At 38.6% G+C, this 14,259-nt stretch overlaps 1 protein-coding gene and 1 non-coding gene across 32 annotated transcripts in view; both read left to right on the plus strand.

Moving 5' to 3' along the window:
* RBFOX1 (RNA binding fox-1 homolog 1) overlaps window positions 1-14,259 on the plus strand; it is a 2,494,239-nt gene that overhangs the window by 1,634,416 nt on the left and 845,564 nt on the right. The window lies entirely within an intron of this gene.
* On the plus strand, window positions 12,320-12,426 carry LOC129016451 (U6 spliceosomal RNA). The gene has a single exon (XR_008494839.1). It is a non-coding gene; the product is annotated as a U6 spliceosomal RNA (small nuclear RNA).

Here is a 14,259-nt window from a genome sequence, read left to right on the forward strand (position 1 = left end):
ATTTCATATGAAACTACTAAGTTGTTCCAGTTAACAGCCTCTGTATTGGGTCTTTCTGTTGCAATATTGCAGACTTGGCATGCACCCTCCTCTATTTTTCACTGTGTCTAATGAGGTCAAATTCATTTTGGAAGGCCCTGAGGTCTTCCAGATTTACAGCTATTTGAAAGCCCTATTGATAATAAATATTTGGCCAAAGCGTTTCCACGTTCATACATTCCCCCTGTTTCCTGGCCAGGGTCCCTTGTGTTTTTTCTTTTTTTTTTTTTTTTTTTTTTTGATCTAGCCTGCACTTTCTCCCTGCCCAGAAATGTCATTAACGTTAACAAGTGCTCTCTCTGGCACTGGCAGGGGGTCTGCAAACAGAAGTGGTTTGGAATATGCAGTGGGAGGCTCGAATCAAACAAAAGCTGTGATACAGACTGTGGAGTGTGTAAGACAAACTCGATAAGCTCCAGTCAATACTGTCAGGGAAAATTCACAGCAAAACTGATTTTGATGAGAACATGTCATTGGGCTGTGAGGGAGACTTGGAAAGGATGCTTCAGCAACATAACAACAAAAGAGTTTTTCATTTAACTTTTAGATTATGAAGGGCTTGCTGTGTGTGTCATGTTTAGGGACATAAAGTTAAATAAGTACTGATCCTTACTCTAGAGAGTTATTGAACATAAGAAACCCAGAGTCCTAGGCTGCCTACAGAGATTTTAACTCTGTAGGTCTGGAGTGGAGACTGTTTCCTTTGTGAACAAGCTCACAGGCGATGCTGATCCTGTTGGTTCCTGGAAGCACATTTTGACCAGCAAGGCCCCAGAGCAGGTTCAATGAAATCAAGGAAAAGAGTCAAATAAAAATCCTTTCATTCAGTGCTATGGGGAGATGGAATAGCAGAGTTATTAGCAGTATTACAGTTACCTAAGAAAAGGAGCAAACAGCTCTGCCTTGCCCAGGGAACCAGCAGAATGGAGGTGATACTTAACCAACACCTTGAAGAGTGAAGAGATTTCCAGGAAGAAAAGAGAGTTCATTTTACAGGCAGAGGAAGTGACATGAATGAAGTACAGGACACAAATGGAAAATGAAAGTGGTTTTGTATGAACAGAGCTGGAGGTAGAATTGGAATCATCACAGATGCTCTTTAAGAATTGGCTGTGGCTCACACCTGTAATCCGGTACTTTGTAAGGCCAAGGCTGGTGGATCACCTGAGGTCAGAAGTTCAAGATCAGCCTGGACAACATGGGGAAACCTCGTCTCTACTAAAAATACAAAAATTAGCCAGTCATGGTGGCCAGCACCTGTAATCCCCAGCTACTCAGGAGGTTGAGGCAGGAGAATCACTTCAACCCAGGAGGCAGAGGTTGCAGTGAGCTGTGATCACAGCACTGCACTCCAGCCTGGGCTGCAGAGTGAGACTCTATGTAAAAAAAAAAAAAAAAAAAAAAAAAAAAAAAAAAAAAAGGAAGACAGGCTACAGTTGGTTTTTGAAAGAATTTGCAGAGTCCTTCTAAGGTGTTTGGTACATTATTCTATGGTGTATGGTGGAGAGCAGTGGAAGAATTTTTACAGATTATTGGTGGGAGAGTGGATGAAGAGAAATTAATAAGCAGGGGCCAAAAGTCTAGGTGAAAAAAGAGGAGGGCTTGCCTGAATTAGTTTTTGGAGTAGAGAAGGACATGGCACAAAATATTCCAACCTAAAGGCAAGACCCTCAAGGTTGGAGATGAAGTATCTTCTGGATGCAGATTGCAAAAAGTGATCAAGAGCACATGGTCAAGATGAATGGGTAGAGACAAAACGTAGGTCACCAGGAGGGTGATGACTCACTAATCTTCAAGAATCTATGGCTAAAGATTCAAAGCTCCTTACTAAAATTTAGAAAAGGCCCATAATGGAAGGAACTAAGCAAGTTTTGCCTTCTGCTACCTCTGAATTCATTATGTTGCCTGAACAAGTAGAACACACCACAGGAACTGTGTTTCAGTACCAATTACAATTATTTTCTGGTTATATAGATAAATGTAAATGACATTAAAGATGTGATCTGTTCCTGGATGCCATTTTTATCTTCTTTGTCAGAAGGAGGGAGAGAGAATGGCATCAAAATACTAAGGTTCTGTTTTTCTTTTTCCTTAAAAAAAAAAAAAAAAGAAAGAAAGAAGTGACCCTAAGCACAAGTTGGATATTTGCACCTTTTTCTTTTTTTTTTTAACCAAAACCAAATACAACCTTATGGAGGTAATAAGCCTTGTGATACAGTCTCAAGAGGATGTGCTATGAACGGAGCCAAATAAGGTAACCAGAAACAAATACCACGTTCTTTACTGGTATTTGAATATTTATTAAACAGTTAACAATCCATTGCCATTTGTTTCCTTCACACTTCACGCTCCTTCCTTCTCTTGCAAAATCCTCACAACTTGTTCTTTCTGTTCCTCTTTTTTTTTGTTGAGATTTTGCCTTGCAAAACCTCTAATTAACCTGCCTAGCAAAAGCTGAACCTTCTTCAGAGTACAGGGAGAGTAGAAAAAATAAAAGTGACAAACAAGAAAGCGAAGGAGTCTCTTTAGCAGGAAGTAGGAGGGGTCATTTCAGGGAAATTATTTTAATAATTCTTGTTCCATCACATAAATAATTCACTTTTTTCTTCTATATCACTGTATTCCTAGGCTTCTTCTCAAAGCATAACTCTTCCACATTTAGACACGTTCAAAAATAAGAAATTAGAGAACACACTTCATTCTTTCCTTATCGAGTTATTTCAAGACAAACATTTGAAAAATAATAAATTCAGAGTGCAATAAAGGAAGGCTATTTGTTTTACTTTTGCAGGCACAGACATTTTGTGAAATCACCAACAATTCAGAAAAGAAATGACATCATCATGCCCAAAAAAGTATAAATGACATAATCTCAAAATAACACAAAAAAATCTTAATTAAAAATTTAGTTTTAAACCCCCCTATTCTCCCCTTCCTTTTTTTTTTTTTTTTTTTTTTTTTTTAATCATGTACTAATACATCAAAACAGGCTGGATGTGTCCAAAGGCAGGATATTTGGGAATCAAGGATCTAATTCAAACGTTTTATTTTGCTCATGATGGAAAATTCCAAACGGGCTTTTAAAGCCTTTCAATAATGCATGGAATCCTGAAGAAAAAGTTGCTTCCTAGAAGATGTTGCTCTGTTCAGCCTATATTTTTAAGTGTCTTTTTCCTCTAATGTGGGTTTAAAAACAATAAGGAGAGGTACATACTGCTTGGATATTTTGCTGAGGCCAATTCCCTTTTTTTTCTGATGTCATGTGAATGGATTCTCACCAAAACAAGAGGGGCGTTTCTGGTTTTTCTTTTTGCTGATAAATCGAAAACACGAAGGTCAAAAATGAGCCGTGTTCCTCAATCCCAGTGCCAATGTTGGAGTGGGCTTTTGTTTTGTTTTTTGTTTTTTTTTTGAGTTTGAATTTTGCTCTTGTCTCCCAGGCTGGAGTGCAGTGGTGCGATCTTGGCTTACTGCAACCTCCGCCTCCTGGGTTCAAGCGATTCTCCAGCCTTAGCCTACCAAGCAGCTAGGATTACAGGTGCCCACCACCATGCCCGGGTAGTTTTTGTATTTTTAGTAGAGATGGGGTTTTGCCATGTTGGCCAGGCTGGTCTCGAACTCCTGACCTCACCTGCCTTGGCCTCCCAAAGTGCTGGGATTACAGACATGAGCCACCGTGCCTGACCTGGAGTGGGTTTTTTAAGTACTTATAATAATTACTTGAATAATATGTGTTCATTGTAGATAACATGAAAAATACAGAAAAACACAAAGAAGAAAAATCATTTCTAATTTTACTACTCTTTATGATTAGTGTGCACCATGTGGGTATTTCCTTTCTAGCCCCACACACCCAGGCAACTTCCTATTTTTTAACATTGATTTAGCACATGGTTAATGACTTGCTACTATGCTCCAGGAATTGTATCAGGTGGTAGAAATAAAATTTGTATTAATTGTAGATAATATTTTGTGATCCATTATTTTTTAATTTAATAAGATACTATGCACTGAGATTTATTCTTCATGATGTGTGATGACAACATAGTATTCCCTAACTCCTTTAATTAATAAGTTCACTTTACTTTCTCATTTTGCTTCTCATTTGCCTATTTTATCACCTTTCACAAATGGGTTTATTTGTTATTTTTTTCCTGCTTTATTTGTAAGCAGTATTAGATAACAGTTGCACACGGATAATTTTCAGGTAAAATTAAGTTGTCTCTTTTTTGCATGTAGGCTTATTTCTTCCTGACAAGTCTTTTGCCTTCTAAGTAACTTAGTGTTTAGTGTTAAAACATTACATGAAAAAGCCAACCCATTTGGTTCTTGCCCAGTAATGTCTAAATCACGTAAGAAATGCATTGAAAAAACAATCAGCGGAAAAAAGAGGGAGTAATATTGGCTACCACAACATCTTTGAATGTATCTGGAAAGAAAAGAATAAATCTGGATTGAAATAGAAGCCAAAAGATGATATTTTTATGGAAAATAATTCTCCTCTCCTTTTCTTTCCCCAGCTCTTTTTCTATCTAATATGCATTTTTCTTTATATTATAAAACAGCTTTGCTCACCTTATCTCTGGTAGTTCTTTATTACTTCAGTCTCTTCTCATTTTTTAATGTTCAGGAAATGTAAACTACTTTCCTACCAGTTTTCATTTTTGTGGATAGGGTGGCTGATGGACTTTAAGTTTCAAGCTATGATGAAACAAGGAAATAGATCACTTCTTACAGTGTAATAATGGAACTCTGTTGATGGGTCTAATAAAGAAGAAAAAAATCAAACCTTATCCATCATCTCCATGACTTCTAGTGTCTTTCCCGTCTGCATCTTCGTGTTAAGCAAAAAATATATAATGCAAAAAGTGTGTTTCACAAAGGACTTTTTTTTTTTTTTTTTAAAGGTTAGGGCTTTCTTTCTTTTCTTTTTTTTTTTTTTTTTTTGAGATGGAGTCTTGCTCTGTCCCCCAGGCTGGAGTGCAGTGGCGTGATCTCGGCTCACTGCAAGCTCCGCCTCCCGGGTTCACGCCATTCTCCTGCCTCAGCCTCCCGAGTAGCTGGGACTACAGGTACCTGCCACCACGCCTGGCTAATGTTTTTGTATTTTTAGTAGAGAAGAGGTTTCACCGTGTTAGCCAGGATGGTCTTGATCTCCTGACCTCGTGATCCGCCTGCCTCGGCCTACCAAAGTGCTCGGATTACAGGCGTGAGCCACCACGCCCGGCTAAAGGTTAAGGTTTTCTAAGGTTGTAACTTTTGCATGTGCAGTACTTGCCACACAAAGCATCAAGATAAGGAAACCAGCCCTTATGGGTCCTTAGCTTCGTGGCAATATCTAAAGGTTATACTGTTTTAAACATACAGAAAATCCTCTAGTCAGAGTCTGTGTTAGCTGTTCTTAAAAAAAAAAAAAAAACTTCCACGTCTTCCTATTACTATGAGTTTGTATTTAAAGATTGCATTCTAACCAGCAAGAACACTTCCAGTGGGAATTTCTCATAAAGCAGTCAGGTTTTAGCTTGGAGATACACTAAGTGCAGATGTTTTGTGAGTTTTCATCTTGGTCTTGCAAAGAAAAGCATGAAGCTATATAAGTCTTTCTGTAGGGAAAAAAAAATACTTTTTTTTCTTCCTTTTTTTTTTTTCCTTTCTGATGAGCATGGATGGAGAAGGGAGAGCTCCTTCTGGATCATTATTGGCTCTGATGATGGTTTTGTACAAGGAATAATCTCTCTTGGGGTAGTGATTCTCTTTAATGACCTTTATAATCTGGAATTTTTGTTCATCTGAGAAACTAATGAGGATTAAGAGAAGAAAGGGGGCTGGTTGTGGGGGCTCACTCATGTAATTCCAGCACTTTGGGAGGCTGAGACAGGTGGATCACTTGGGGTCAGGAGTTCAAGATCAGCCTGGCCAACATGGCAAAACCTCATGTCTACTAAAAATACAAAAATTAGCCAGGTGTGGTGCTACAGGCCTGTAATCCCAGCTACTCGGGAGGCTCAGGCAGCAGGATCGCTTGAACCCGGGAGGCAGAGGTTGCAGTGAGCACCGAGATTGCCTGGGTGACAGTGCACAAGACTCTGTCTCAAAAGGACAAAAAGAAAGGGATTCAACACTTATTTATCAATTAATGTGTCAATTACCCATGGCATCATTACCTTTAGATTTGCTCAGAACAAGTCCTGTTTATCCCTTGATCCTGGTGTAATTATTAACATCCCCCTTTCTGCTGACACGTGTCCCAGTTTCCATGATGTATTATACAGTCGTTCCATACTCTCTTAAACAAGAGAGTAATCAAATATAGAAGTCAAGAGTCCAGAACTATGGCTCAGACAAATTGGCAGTTGAATTCTGATTTCTCTAATTGATTTTTCTGAGAAGCTGAAACTACTATACTTTAGTTAACTTATTTGAGAAATAGGTATAATAGTAATGTTTTTGCCATATGACTGTTGACAAAATTAATATGTGAAATTTTGATCAAAGTACCTGATAAATAGTAAATACTCATTTCACATTAGCAAATAATAATTCCTATATATTTTTTTTCATTGAAGTCTTTCAGTGCTACATGTTACAGCCTCCAAGTCATTTAATTTGTAGAAACAGAAGTACTTCCTGGTCAGCAGCAATGGACACAGGAAGTGGCTTATCGTAAGAAGATGGACACAGAAAGTGGTTGGCTGAAATAAGAGGATGGTAAAACAGTGGATTCATGTATGATAAGTGTCTATAAAGGGATTATGGATCTAGAGACATTTCTGTAAGTTTTCTTGTGGGTTAGTGTTCAAATTGTTAAACTTGCCAGGGCGAGGTAGGAAAGTCAGATTCAAGCCAGTGTTTCATATTTATTGGTTTATGATTTTTTTTGAGACATTCTCACTCTGTCATCCAGGCTGGAGTGCAGTAGTACGATATCAGCTCACTGCAACCTCTGCTTCCCGGGTTCAAGCGATTCTCCTGCCTTAGCCTCCCGAGTAGTTGGGATTACAGGCACACACCACCACGCCCAGCTAATTTTTGTATTTTTTCTAGAGACAGGGTTTCACCGTGTTGGCCAGGCTGGTCAGAACTCCTGATCTCAGGTGATCCACTTGCCTTGGCCTCTGAAAGTGCTGAGATTATAGGCATGAGCCGCTGCACCCAGCCAGTATTTCTTAAAGATAGGTGATAAGGTTACATCTTTTTGCTCCTTGAAAGATGGGCTTTGCCGCATGACTTACTTTGACTAATGAAATATACAGGGAGATGATGTGACTGTCTTGTAGGTGGATGCTTGAAGTGACATTTTGTGAGTTATTACGTTTTCTAGCCCTTGCCTTAGAGATTTTGGATACATGAGTTGAGATAAACCGTCTGTTGGCTCATGTCCCTGAGTGACTACAAAAAACAAAAGTTCCAGCCAACCTGTACTGGGCACATGGTACGAAAGAGAAATAAACTGTTATTGCTATAAGCCGCTAACTTCAGGGGCTGTTTATTACAGCAGCATTGTGTAGCCCATACTGGCTGATGCATCTTGCCTCTTGCTTGCCTGTCATATCTTCTGCTGCTTTGCACTCTCATCTCTTCCTTCCCCCAATTGCTATTATCACCAACATTTGTTGACCACCTATATGTGCAAAGTGCTTGGTGTCAATATGTTTCTCATAAGAACCTTATCAAGTAAATACTTATTATATCTTGCTACTGCCAGATGAAAAAAAAGGCTCGGAGGGTCACTGTTCACAAATCCCACGGTTGTAGGCAGAGAAAGAGTCAAATGTGGGTCTTTCAAACTCCAGAGTCTGTTATTAACCACTGTGCTGTCTGTCTTGTATTAGGAAGGAGTTCACTTACTGTCTTTTGAGGGTTTTTTTTTTAATGTAAACGGCCTGAATTTTTCAACACATATAAAAGGGTTTTATGAATCCTTTTTGTTCATAAAAGGAGATTAACATTAATTTCTGTGCAGAGTAGGATGAAATAGAGAAAGAACAGGAAAAATGTAATCGGAATCTGTTATCAACTCTGATGTCTTAGAACTAGGATTTTTATCCTTTTCAAAACAAATTCTAGGACACACATTCATCCAATTTACAAAGCCATGTGACTCTAGAGAACCATGTTGACTGATTGGAAATGGGTAAAATTCTAAACAGCATCAGCTTGATGTGGAATTTCCACTTACTTAATTCTGGTTGGTTTTGAAGACACATGAGCTGACTGCTTCATGGGAATCAGGAATGAAGGGGGAATCTGTTCAGAACATATATGTTTCCCCACACTAAAAACAATTCAAAGCCATAAATTACTTATATCATCTCAGCATCTGGGGACTGCTTACTAATCTTAGGACCTATAAAATAAGGGATCAAAGGGAATATTTTCTATGTTGATGCTGTGAGGTCTATGCACATCTTTCTCTCAGTTGGTCCTACGCGTTTAAAAATTGGTAAATTGACAATTTACTAATCTTTTTGGATGATGATGATGATGATGATGATAATGACGATTTTTTGCCTAAGGCTCTCGGACCACCTAGTTTTCACAAGATGGTAAGGAATGAGTTTAGGATTTGTCCCGAAAACCTTATTTCACCTAGAATTTTGCAGGCAGAGCAAAGAAAGTTAGCAGCCTGGGGTGTGGCAGTGAAGGAGAGAGCATTCCCTTTGGTCACTTGAAAAAATCAGTGCCTTTTTCCTTGTCAGCACTACTGAAATTTAGCACTGCTAGGAAACAGAAATCTGATAGTCCAAGATGCTCCCATTGGATTTTCAGATATCTCCTTTGCATTTTGATTGTTTCAGCAAGTCATACCTAACTTCTGATACCTATAAATATCTAAAGTTTTAGTTGATGCACGTCTGGCTAGCTTTACAACAAGGATTTAAGAGCTTCACGATATTATTTGCCATGAATAATTGCTACTGGAACATATTGGATCAACTTGTATAACTTTTGCAGGCTGGTTTTAGTTTTAGGTTTGACTGTTATATTGTAGCTTTGCAAAGCAGTAACAAAAAAAATCATAATTTAGATGAGCAGAAACAAAACAAATGATGGAATATTACCATAACCATAATTTTACAGCACAGTTTAATTATTTGGTTCAGTAATGTTCAATAATTATTTCAACACCAAAATTCCTCCCCACCCCAGGCCCTCAACAAACTAAACAACTGTTTCACTACTAGCAACTAATTTATAAGGCAATTTCAGATTCTTATGACTTCTTGTCTCTCTGAGATTTACAGTCACTAATAAAAGGCCCTAACTTCGAGAGGCATGAATTAAAACTCATAAAGAGAATAAAGAATCAGACTTTTTCCAATTCTATCCAGAAGTGTCCATATTCCTGTAGACTTGGATGTAAGTGGATCAAGCCCAGTATCCAGTGAATAACAGATGCTCATTAAATATTGAAATCAAATGAACTCATAGATGCGTATAAAGCAGGCAGATCCTTAGGAATGGACAAGTTGACTTATCTTTCTTCTTACATTCTTCAGGATGGAATTTGATGAAGGTTCCTTTCTTTTATTTTCTTTTCTTTTTGAATAAACCAACTGAAGTTTAATTCCATGTTTCTGCAAATCACCCCCGCTTTTTTTTGAGATGGAGTCTTGCTCTGTTCCCCCAGGCTGGAGTGCATTGGCATGATCTCGGCTCACTCTAACTTCCCCCTCCTGGATTCAGGTGATTCTCCTGCATCAACTTCCTGAGTAGCTGGGATTACAGGCCTGTGCCATCATGCCTGGCTAATTTTTGTATTTTTAGTAGACATAGGGTTTCACTATGTTGGCCAGGCTTGTCTCAAACTCCTGAGGTCAAATGATCTGCTCACCTTGGCCTCCCAAAGTGCTGGGATTACAGGCGTGAGCCACTGTGCCCGGCCTCAAAATCACTCTTGACTGTTTCCTCTCCCTTATCCCTCATGCCCAAAGATCAACTCCAGTGGATTGTCCCCTCTTAATTGTTGACTGAAACTTTTTGTTTCTCTCCATTCTCCTTCTATTCTCCTGGCCAAAGCCACTCTTCCCTCTTGCCTGGAGTGCTGTCAACACTTCTAAACTGGCCTTTCTTCCTCCACTCTTGTCCCCATTAATCTATTCTCCATATACCAGTGAGAGTGATTTTCTGTTACATGATCGCCATCATTCTCACTGAAATTTCGACTATACCTTCCACGGATTTTAGGATCAAGTCTGGAAATTTTGTCAGTGGCCCTCAAGGTGCAGTTGCTTCTTAGCCTATCGTGTCCTAAATCCGCATCTGATGGCACTTTCTCACAGTCCAGGCTCTTTGAGAGAGGGAGAGAGAGAGAGTCGGTGTGTGTGTGTGTGTGTGTGTGTGTGTGTGTTTCCCTCAGTAGAGCATGGGGGATCTCTGAAACACTTTGTATAATCAATCCCATTGTTTATTATGATTGTGTGTAGGCATCATTTCTGGAAAGCCTCTCAGTTACATACCCTTCTTTGTCTTTTCACAGCATAATTGTAATGTTACCTGTTATGTTTTAATATGATACCCTTACTCTTTCACCAAATGGAAAACTGTGAGAGCAGTGCTATGTCTGTCTTAGTCACCAACTTACGCTCAGCACCTAGCATGGAAACCAGCACATAGTAGAGATTTAATAATTGTCATGTAAATGAATAAAACACATCTATCCAGTTGGATAACTTGGGATAGTTTTGCTTCTCTGCAGTCTGTCTCCCTCTCTTCCTTTCTACCTTCTCTCTGTTTCTCTCTTTTTCTCTTTCTCATAGTAATAATAGCTTTACTATGACCATAGCTCTTTTTTTTAATCTATCACCTTTTAACACTTTAAGAACTATTTCTAAAAACTCAACTTAGGAAATAGCTGAATTAGCCCCTTTCTTTAGGTTTCAGGGTTCCCTGAATTCCCTAGGATTTTCTTATTTGAAAGTCTGGTTCCTGTTTATATTGGAAACATTCTTTGAAAAGAGAAAAGAACGTTTGAAAGGGCAATAAAACACCCAATTAATGTGCAACTACTTTGAATATTCCTGCAGTGGCAAAAGTTAAAGTAGAATCATTGCACACTGTCACTGCTAGCAAAATTATAATCCAGGGTAAGCTATATTTAGAGTTGTGTCTCAAAACCTGCATTTTTATCCTTTAGGAGTTAAAAGTGCAAAAAAATAAAATAACTGAGATACAGTTGAATTGATTGCTTCAAAGAAAATGGTTAAATTCTGTTTGGGTCTTTAAAAGAGTTAACAGAATGTAACAGTTCAAAAACTCCATGTTCATAAAAATAGTGCTATTAGGAAGAAAGCCATACTTCTCAGTAACCTCCCTGACACTTGCTCTGTTTGACTTCCCCGGCCGCAGCTGGTCTTGAGTATAATGCCATTGATTTTGAGAGATTTTATAAAGATAATTAGATATACTGGAGTGTGTTCTATATTCTCAGCATTTCCGAGGCTATGCAAAGCCACCCAAACTTTTGAAATATGTACCTGGTATTTCTTACTTGAGAAACTTTTAGTTTCTATGCATTGGAAAAAAAAATCTATAGCAGACTTTCCTCCAGAATAGTGAAGAAGGAATAAACGAGGAGTAGAGATTTTTGCCTCCTTTTTCATTTATGTAAATAAATGTATGAAATGGATGTTTAATTTATACATCAGTTATCTTGGTCCCAAAGCATAACTCTTTTAACACCTTGAGCTTCCTTATGTTGGAGGGGGAAAAAGAGTGCAAATTCATTAGAGACATGATTATGCTTTAATTTAGGTCTTTTAGTTATGTAAGCAGAATGCAATTAAACAAGAAGTGCTCACTATGACTACATATTTCAAATAGGCTTTCAATTTTTCAGTTTTATGTGTATCTTCTGCAATTGCATAAAACTTCCTCAAGGCTATGACAGTGATTTATAGCTGTGTTCTTGTAATTATTTTCAGCTTAAAAAAAAGAAAACCTTTGCTGCATAAACTATTGAGTTAAACACATTACACGTCTAGTTTTTACTGAGATTCTGTAAGATTTTGCACCAGCCGTGAGATTCTCTCCATTGATAGGTTTAGAAGGAAAATGTGAGTATTTATGGCATCATCATTGTCGCTGTCACTATCATCCTCTCATTGTCATCGTCACCATGAAAATCAGATCCACGAGTGTTATCCTGCTTAATTATTGCAGCAACTCTGTGATCTTTATTATTGCCATTTTCCAGATGAGGAAACCGAGACTTTGAAACATTAAGTAACTTGCATAAAGTCAGACAGCTAGGAAGCATAGTGTCTGAAATAGGAAACCATTGCTTACTTTGGCAGCACATATACTATAATTGGAATGATACAGAGAAGATTAGCATGACCCCTGCGCAACGATGACATGGGAATTTGCGAAGCGTTTCATGTTCTTACTAAAAGTAGAAATACCTGTTGATCCAGTATCTACCAAGAGGAAAAGAAGTCATTATATGAAAAAGACACTTGCCCATGCATGTTTATAGCAGCACAATTCACAATTTCAGAAATATGGAACCAGCCCAAATGCCCATCAGTGAATAAGTGGATAAAGAAACTGTGGTGTGTGTATACACACAGACAAACACATGCTACTTAGCCATAAAAAGGAATAAAATAGGTCGGGCAAAGTGGTTCACACCTGTAATCCCAGCACTTTGGGAGGCTGAGGCAGGTGGATCATCTGAGGTCAGGAGTTTTGAGACCAGCCTGGCCAACGTGATAAAACTGCATCTCCACTAAAAATACAAAATTACCCAGGCATGTTGGCAGGTGCCTGTAGTCCCAGCTACTTAGGAGGCTGAGGCAGGAGAATTGCTTGAATCCAGGAGGTGGAGGTTGCAGTGAGCCAAGATCATACTACTGCACACCAGCATGGGGGACAGAGCAAGACTCCATCTTTTAAAAGAAAAAAAAATGAAATAGTGGCATTCGCAACAACCTGGATGGAGTAGGAGGCCGTTATTCTAAGTGAAGTAACTCAGGAATGGAAACCAAACATCTCATGGCTTATCTCCCACTTAAAATGGTTTTCCATTCCTGAGTTATTTAACGTTGTATTAATATACTAACATATCCTCACTTATAAGTGGGAGCTAAGCTATGAGGACACAAAGGCATAAGAATGACATAATGTACTCGGGGGACTTCAGGGGAAGGGTGGGAGGTGGGTGAGGGATAAAAGACTACATACTGATTTGGGTGATGGGTGCACCAAAATCTCAGAAATCACACCCAGTGAACTTATCCATGTAAAGAACACTACCTGTTCCCCCAAAACTATTCAAATAATAATAAAAGAAAAATGTTGTTAAAAAAAGATAAAATAAGAAACCAAGAAGCCTGGCTTCACAACCCATGTTACTAATCTTAAAAATGATTCCAAGCTGGGCAGAAAATGGGGAGAAGTTGTGAGTGGGAACAAGTGTGGTCAAGGAAAAGGGGGGAAAAATGCAAGGACTCAAAATGTAGGTTGTAATCTTAACAATTGACTGTGTTGCCCTAAGTTGTTTATACCATTTAATCATACAATGCCTACAATGCTTGTGCACATAATCATTTTCTTTGTACTATTATAGTGCTACTATTGATGATATTATCACTATTGTATTTCAGGAAATTTCGGTATCTCTGAACACTTTTTGGTTGTCTCAACAATACAACTCGTTATGGTGGGGGTGAGTTCTTTAGAGAAATATTTATGTGTTAATCTGTCCTTTATACACAGCTTTGACCTCTCCTGTCCAGTGTGACCCACGTCTTTCAAGTTGGTAGTAGTTTTTGAGGTCTCAGTTGTAATGTGTGGCTTCTTCCCATGACTCACACAAGATTGGCTTAGAGTCTTCGAATTTTTTGACTCACCATTAACTGCAGCATACATCAATTCAGTGCTCTGGCAAAGACTATGAATTATGTGTATGTCTGAAGCAAGGCCGTGGTTAATGAAAATAGTAGACTTGTTAAGGCCTTATTTCAGCAGAGAAGGTTAGAGTTGATCCATATCTGGATAAAAATAATTTTAACATAGGAGAAGTTATATTTTCTTGATACCATAAGCTCCCCTTCTCTGGAAGCCTAAATGAATCAACACCACAGCTGGGCATGGTGGCCCATGCCTGTAACAGCAGCACTTTGGGAGGCCATGACAGCAGGATCATTTGAGGCCAGGAGTTCAAGACCAGCCTGGGGAACATGGTGAAACCGCATCTCTACAATAAAGTTAGCTAGT

The sequence above is a fragment of the Pongo pygmaeus genome, chromosome 18, assembly GCF_028885625.2.
Source record: "Pongo pygmaeus isolate AG05252 chromosome 18, NHGRI_mPonPyg2-v2.0_pri, whole genome shotgun sequence".
Taxonomy (NCBI): domain Eukaryota; kingdom Metazoa; phylum Chordata; class Mammalia; order Primates; family Hominidae; genus Pongo; species Pongo pygmaeus.